The 8,186-nt window shown below is 45.8% G+C and overlaps 1 protein-coding gene and 1 long non-coding RNA gene across 3 annotated transcripts in view; both read right to left on the bottom strand.

Moving 5' to 3' along the window:
* grik5 (glutamate receptor, ionotropic, kainate 5) overlaps positions 1–2,176 on the bottom strand; it is a 101,801-nt gene extending 99,625 nt beyond the window's left edge. For both annotated transcript variants that reach the window (XM_086311300.1, XM_086311299.1), the window contains exon 1: positions 2,063–2,176. The gene's annotated coding sequence lies outside the window, so the exon portion shown is untranslated. The remainder of the gene's footprint in view (positions 1–2,062) is intronic.
* A 1,026-nt stretch (positions 2,177–3,202) lies between these two features.
* On the bottom strand, positions 3,203–7,716 carry LOC147319040 (uncharacterized). The gene is made up of 3 exons (XR_015131410.1): positions 7,361–7,716; positions 6,911–7,078; positions 3,203–4,124 (listed from the first exon to the last, which is right to left on the bottom strand). It is a non-coding gene; the product is annotated as an uncharacterized LOC147319040 (long non-coding RNA).
* Positions 7,717–8,186: the final 470 nt, after the last annotated feature.

Here is an 8,186-nt window from a genome sequence, read left to right on the forward strand (position 1 = left end):
TTCAGCTCTGGTTTGTTATTTGTTACTCCTGTGATACACTATCACATGCTAAATGTGTCTTTTCTTTTTCCTGCTCCGAGCTAATCTTCAGCTCTGCAGGCAAATGGTTGCCCCCGCTGAGAGGACAGTGGAAATACTTCATATCTCATAGGAGGGGGGTCGCGTCCAGCCCAGCCCTGATATTAGCTCACCACTCTGGGAGCTGTGGGTTTCAGACAGTTGTACTTTACTTCCGCTGAGCAGGAGTGGACAGAGGTTTCTGCTGCCTGCTTGTTTCCCTCCCTCCCCCCTTTCCCATGGGGTAGCAGGCCATTTATCAGCTACTAGAAGAACATGTATCGATGCCCCGGAATTCAGCGTTTATTACACTTCAAAGTGCAAGGTCAACTTGGCAGGGATCTGTGTCAAAGCTGTCAAGCACAGAAACATAAAACAAATAGCCCACGCAGAGGATGCGGCGTAAAACACCAAGATAAGGGGCACATGTCTCACCGTGAGATTCTTGGCTTCTACGTACACATTTGCCAGGAGGTTGTAAACACAGAGGTTTCCCCGTTCATGTTTTGTTTTTTTAATACATTTGAATCTAAAAGAGCATCATTAACAAACAGAGGAGAGATAAGGAAAAGATGTAATGGCAGCATCCATATATTTAAAGAGAAAACACCTGGACTGAGGTTAGTTTTTTCCCCTCTGTATGACCACATGCCGCATAAAAGTCACACCAACTCTTCCCAATTTGCCTCAGCGGCGAGCCATATTGAGAAGCCAGAGCTCTTGTGACTCTCTAATGTAGTCAGTACTTTCATGCCTTTGATGCCATCACATGCCACTCCTCCCCTCTTCTCTGGGTTTTCTGACAGTGACAAAGGGGATCGGCAGCGGCGTGTTATCACTGTGCAGCTGCAGTAATCGTATTATTTAGTAATCTTAATTCTGAGAGGCTGACCAACACTGTGAACAAAGCGAGGGCCTTGCTAAGCCCATCAGAGCGCTCCCATGGAGCAGAGGTCTTTTCCTGCTCTGCGGCCCCTCCAGACCCACACACTCCCTCATCCCTCCCCGTTTCTCACCCTCCCTTCCCCGTGTCCTCCTCTCTGTTGCTTTCTGTCTCACACTCTCTGTCTCCCTCCTCATTTTCCTTCTGCTCTTGCTCTTCTATTTCCAGAAAGCTTTTTTATTCTCTGTCTCCCTCTCTGTCTCTCTCTGTTTTTTTCACCCTCCCAATCTTTCTGTCTCTGTAACGCTCTGAGCTGGGAGTTTGTGTAATGGCGTTATTCACAGTTCATTGGTCTGTTTGAAGGGACTATCTTGATTGAGCGTCTCCCGGTGCGAGGCCTGGTGACTGTGGGAGTGTATAAAGATGTGGATGTGTCCGTGGAGATAGATGGGCTTAGTAATATGCAGGACATTGCAGAGTCTGGGTTTCGGTATGGGGTTTCATCCAAGCAACACATAGGGAGATAAAAGGAGGCTGAAATGATATGCAGCCGGAGTGCAACGCTCAGGGCATTAGACGTGAAATGAAGGCAACAAAGAACTAGTCAGGGAATCAGAGCCATTCTCATTAGCTGGTTCACCCTCTTCAGTTTTAGCCCCCCATCCCTTTTCCATCTCACCCTAATGAATATAAGTACACTGACATAGAACCAAAACGTGCTCCAAGAAGCAAAAAAACCCCAAAAAACTCACCATTAATTAGTTCAAATTAACCTCAGGACTAAAATGTAGGAGTATACACACACACATACACACACGCACAGGGAAAGACACCCTGTTCGCCTCATTCTGACACCACTCTGATGCTGTTGTAAGCTTGGCTGTAAGATCAAAATCTCTTTCTTTGGCAGACACACACAAACACACACATACACACACACACAAACCGCCTGGGGCAGAGGAAGCACAGGAAAGCAAATCCGCTGTGAAGACACCATAAAACCAACACTGCAGAGAGACACGCCACTTCTGCGCTTCTGCATGCATAAGCTAAAAAACATGCTAATGACATGCGCCACACATGTGGAGACGTACACGCGTAGAAAGAGAGGGTCCTACTTACAGAATGAATCAGACGGTATCAGAAGCGCCGTGCCATATTATCACTGTAGTAGTGAGTCAACACAGGCACTGAGATCTGAGACCACAGAGTTTTAGCGCTTCAGCCAAGGGGGTGAAGGGTGGGGGGGGGGGGGGGCGTGGGGGGAGTCAGAGGAGTTCACACTGTGTCAGTGGGTGTGAGGACATTCAGGAGGAATCTGGAGCAATCCCGTGTTTATACTGAGAAGAGAAAATAATCCCGATAGGCAAGGCAAGAAATCAACAATTGGTGGAAAAAGAAGTTTGTTTCTTGTGTACAAAGAGGATGTACGGGGGATCGATTGGGCAGGTGTGTTTTTCTTCTTTCTATCTCTGACTTTTAAAAAAAGCAAACACAAAAATAACAAGAGCCCACCTCGACAAATAACAAAAGGAACGGGTGAAAATGAGTCAATCAGAAAAGGCTCCACCTTTTCCTTTTTTTTTGCTGTCTTATTCTGGTTTCCTCTGTCTGCCCACCTCTCGTTTTCCTCGGGATTGCAGTGGGCCCGTAAGCAGAGGAACGGCGGTAACAGAAAACCAATCACCTCGGCAGACGACGAGAGAGCATAAAGGAGTAAATGACAAGCAGATGAAGGGGAGGATTTCCGACACCTGCTCTCTCCCTCTGTTTCTTTACCTCCGTCCTTCTCGCTCTCCCTCTCCCCAACCTGTATTTCCCTTCTAGTAACAGCCCCCCCTCCCTCCCTCACTGCTTGTTTGGGTTTTTTTAGTGCATGAGCTTGCCACAGCACTGACTGAGATTCTCCAGAAGCTACAACCACCAGGATGCTCTTCTGCTTTCTTTCCTGCTCTCTGCCTTCCTCTCACGCTCTGCACAGAATGACAATGATTTGCGCGCCGTCTACTGTGCCGGCACTGGATGTCTGCCTGGCTCTCTGCCTGACACTTGGGCTGTGTACCCGTCTTCCTGTCTGTCTGTCTATCTCACCAGACTCAGAGCTTGTCTGTCATTCAATACAGCTGTCTGTTTACCAGGCCATCTTTCAGCCTGTCTTCCTCCCAAACACTGAGATACAGACCAGGCAGGTGCAGGCGGGACATCATTCTAGTCTCCTGCTCAAGTCCCCCCCCCCCTCCCCAGTGTAAATCCTAAACCCCTCCCCTAGCCATTGCGCTAACTAGCCTCAACACGAATTACAAAGAGTCCAAAAAAGATTCTGTGCAATCCTAGTTAATTCTGTCCTTTATTTTCTCGCTGTCCCTGCCTTTTTTCTCCCCCCTCTGTCGGCTTCCTTCTCTTTCTTTTTCCACCTGTTTCCCCGTTTTCTGCTTCTTCTCCTTCTTTCTTTTTTTTGTTCTCCTTCTCCTTCTCCTCTCCTCGGTGCCAGTCTCCTTGCTCGTTATCTATTCTGGACAGTCTGTCCCTCCTCTCTCTCCGTCACTGAGGGAGGATGAAGAAGAATGGTACTGCTTCATAATGTGCTTCTCCACAATGTGAGAGAAACTGGGGGAAATTTGTGGGATAAAAGCCGGGTGTTTTGGAAATTGTTCCTCAAAAAAAAAAAAAAAGAAGAAGAAAAAAAACAATAATGATAGGCCCTCCTCCCCCGCAACAAATCAAAACAGAGCGCCTCTCGAGGGGGGATTTTCAATTACTCGCTTTTGCCCACAAGCCAATCTGGAAAAAGTGGCTGAGCTCTGAGGTGTGCACCAAAGTGTCGTAATCTCAAAAATATATCCGGTTGATAAATCCGGACATATCCAAAAGCTCTGTACCATTGCTCAAGCATCACTGCAGCCTATTTCATTTTAGATGAAGTCCAAGAAGCTCAATTGTGCGCTCAACACGCCGACTGGCTTGTTGCGCGTTGACTCCTCCGAGGCCTGTCGCCCTCTGCTTATCTCTGCTTTCGGTAGACGGCTGGTCCAGGCTCAACTCTGCAGACTCAGCCCTCGCTCGGATGGTTCGAGCTGATGGCAGGAGATGGTGGAGGCAGTTAGCTGTGGAAAGCTGGTCGCTGGAGGGTGGATGTTGGCTTCCATGCTGTCCATTTGGTGGCCATCTCTGCAAGGCTTCAGATCTAGAAGGAGAGAAAGAAAGGAGGAAAAAGCAGAAGAGAGGAGAGAGGGAGAGTGCATGAAAGGTTAGCATGGTGACATTTGTGTCACTCTTCCTTATCGCGTATGTCATTCTCCTCCTCGCCACTCTCCACCCTGCCTGTCGTCCTGCTGTCTATTCCGTCCTTGTCACTCTTCCACGACTTTGCTGCTTGTTTGTGCCGACCTCCTCTCCACTCACTCTATGATTTGAGGCTTTCACTCTCTCCAACAAGCTCATCTTCAAACGCTCTCGTCATCCCCATCTCACTTTTATTCCCTCTATCCAATTTCAGATCTTCACCTCTAACTTCTTTCATGCAATCATTTTTACTCTTTCTCTTCAGAATCCAAGGTGTCTGTTCACCACAGGCTCCACAGGCTGCATCAGGTGCAACAAAGCCACAAGACATAACTAGTTGGTCCAGACTAGATGTCACATTTTAATAAAAAGTGTTGTTTTTTAACTTTTCTTCTATTATTGCACTAAATTATAACACAAAGTCATGTGAGATGTAATGATAAGATGGATTATCTGTTTGACACAATGGATGAAAACAATACCTTGAGGTGATATTTACACAAAACCGATTCAAATATTAAAATAAGACGCATTCAAATGAACAAGACAGAGTAGAGACAAATATCTTGGATATTTTAAAAATAACTTTATGCTCATTTTTATTTAACTTTTTAAAACCTGAACCATTAAATAAATTGCCAGAAAATTCAATTTTTTTGAAAATAGAGTAGTTATTGAACCTTCTGACGAAATAAATATATATTAATTTGCATATGAGTTTTAATATGTATCATATTTGCTAAATCTGTCATTTTTTGCAGTTTGAGCTTAAAAATGTATCATGCAATTTTCCCAGGGGGGAAAAGAAGTCTTGACACATCACAAAAACTCACGTATCGAGTGTGATACTCTTGACGTTACAGTGTTAAAGACGCATAAAACTGTTTATTCCTCTGCAGCTGAAACAACATTAATACTTTTCAGTTGTGTTTTGGTGCAAAAGAAATGAGGAGAACCTCTTCAGTTAAAGATAAATGTAAAAATATTTTGTTCTCGTCTATAACATACTGAGATTTGGATTGAAATGTCATGCAGAGAGCTGCGTCGTATTCGGTACCGTCTCTTTAGACCTCCTGACAGGTCACGCTATTTGCATTTCATTGTGCTCTCTTGCATTTAATGTAATGCAAACAAAACAATGAACCTTTTGTGAGTCATACTTTGGTACAGTTTCCAAATAGCGACACATATTATCTATGTATCAGTTCATGTTGTGGCAAAACGCATTCATAAATCCCTCTAAATTAACCCCGCTCCAGGTAGACAGGTATGCATGCAGATGACAGATGGCCCGAGCTTAGACAGACTTGGATGCCTGCTGAGTTTCTATTTTTCATTTCCTAATAAATCACACTACCTTTTGTCAAACAGATGACCCAATTCTAAAAATAGAGGCGCAATGTCAAATCTTACCCAACAGGTAGTCTCGACTCTGTTACTATGCAACAGTTTGCACCTGTTGAATATGATAAAGTCCTTTCTGAATCCTAATCAAAAAAAGCTTGCCGCTCTGAGTCGAGTGATGGATCTCTTCTTAAGTCAGAAAAGTACAGAGGAAAAAGGAAAAAAGGTCATTTCAGAGCCCTGCAGTAATATCATCTCTTTTAACAGAGTAAAATCGTTAAATAAGTTTAGTGACTCCAGTGAGGTGGGTGATGGCCGATTTACAGTGAAACATTCGAGGCCATTCAGCTTATCAGCTCCAATCAATACTTCTGTTGGATATATACGACCCTCCCGTGACACCGATATTCTCCAAGGACCATTTAAGATGAGACTAAGCACGGTGAGGTTAGTGCTCAGTGTCTTCTATTGTGTGTGTATGTGTGTGTAGGTCCAGCCTTTGTTGGCACCTTAAGCATGCTAAGGTGTCGCAGGTGTGAAAAGACGTAGGTGGGTGCGAATTGGTGTGCAGAAGGTATGTCAGCGAGGAGTGCAAAGACGGAGGTGCGTGTAAAAAGAGTGACATTGTGTGTCTGTGCATGTACATATGTGTCACAGCTGTCATGCCAGAAGCTATTATATACACCGATCTACTTCATAACCTTCTGTTCCTCCAGTCCTTCACACTGAGGCTGAGCACAAACCTCTGCTCCCTCTGAGTGGGAAAAAAAAAAAGATTGACACGGACACAGAAATAGCAGCCCTTCCACACACACATAAACACATCCACAGCATCTTTATTCATTTCCTTTGTCAGGAAAGAGTCTCAGTGTCCTCAGTGTGTCTAAAATCAAACAGAATGTAGTGAGGAGCCCGAAGAGACCGAGAGAGGGATGGAAGTAAGAGGGGGGGGGGGGGGGGGGTGACACAGCCAAAGAGGGGAAGATGGAAAAGGAGGCAAAGAGAGGGGGGAGACAGGCAGCAAAATGGATTGAGCCATTCAGAGTTTGTCTATATCCATTAAAACTGGATAGGACGGCTTATGCCCTGAGGCGTTTGGGGGGAGGTAAAAGAAAAGGAGGATGGAAGGAGTGATGGAGGGAAACAGGTGGGGCTGGACAGGGTGAGTGGGTGAGACACAAGGAAACGAGGGGGGCCCATCAGGAATGAAAATGCTCTGTATATAACTGCAGACTAAAGCCATACACATATATACATATTTATATATATTTAGGAAACAATCAACTAAGAGGTGAAAGAGAATGAAAAGAGGAGGGGGAAAAAAGGAGCGGGATGGACACTCACCCATTTCAGCGGGCTCTCCACAGGCAAGCACAATCCCTGCTCTGTGATCCCATCCTGGGGAAAGGCGCAGCGAGATCCTGGAGCTCCCTCCGCTGAATACCAATGGAGCTGCTATTATCAGCTCTCTCTCACACACACACACACACACACACACTCACACACCGGCAACTGAGGAGGAAAAGGCACAAACAGCACACAGAGTCAAGTCTGGGGTAGTTGTTTAAATTAGAAAAGAAAAGCAGCTCAGTGACGCCAACAACATGTGACAATAAAGGGAAACACTGCAGCGGCACAACTGGATTTAAATTCCCTCCCAGCGCTCCTTATATTCGCCTTTTTCTTATGAGGAAAAAACATCAGAGGCAGCGCACAAAGCTGAGGCATCAGTCCACACACACACATATACACACACTCATACAGTGCCTTTACACAGCCTATACAAATACTTACTGAGCTTATATTCAGAAATCCCAGCGAGTCCCACAGCTCACTCTATTCACAGCTCCTCTGCTTCACAGACGTGTTAGAGGAAAAATGAGTTGTCCGCTGTTTTTCTTTCCCTCCCTGTGGGTTCCTCACAGTAGTATTAGATGCAAAGATAAAATGATATGAAGGCAGACTCTATATCCTCCCTTGGTTTCTCCTCACATGCAGTATACATCCAGTTTTTCTGTCTCCATTTGTTGATTCGGGTCCGATCCGTCTGCCTGCCAGTGGACTTCGCTGTGATACGGCGACACGCGACGGCAAACTGCATTCACTTAGTCACCCTCCCCTCTGCCTCTCCCCTTGCTCAATAGTATACCCGTACCTCCTTGGCTTTCTCCAATCTAATCAGCTAGCTCTCTCTCCGTCCCTCTCTGCACCCTCCTACTCTCTCCTCACCCTCCCTCCTCCTTCCCAACACCCACTCCTCTACACGCTCTCTCTCCCTCCTAGGTATTTTTCTCAAAGATGAATATCAAAAATAAAAAACCCATCACCCCTCCATTCTCTCTCTTTGCTCTCACTGTCAGTTTGTCCGATAAGCATTTGAAATGTGGGGGGGCAAAAGAAAAAGCTGGTCATGAAGAAAACGCACACTATCTGAATGAGACGCACACTCACACACACGGCAACAGAAAGACAGAGAGAGTAATCAGAGGGATGTGTTACACCCACGGCCGGGGAAAACTACCCTGACAGAGTTTGACGTGGCTGCTCGCTCGGGGTGACAAACACTATCACACGACCGCACCACTCGCCTCGTCTCGTACCCCGTGACACACACTCACAC

The sequence above is a fragment of the Aulonocara sp. 'chitande type north' Nkhata Bay genome, linkage group LG11 (genome assembly GCF_057382095.1).
Source record: "Aulonocara sp. 'chitande type north' Nkhata Bay isolate Kocher_YH1m ecotype deep benthic linkage group LG11, A_spYH_male_GT1.1, whole genome shotgun sequence".
Classification (NCBI taxonomy): Eukaryota; Metazoa; Chordata; class Actinopteri; order Cichliformes; family Cichlidae; genus Aulonocara; species Aulonocara sp. 'chitande type north' Nkhata Bay.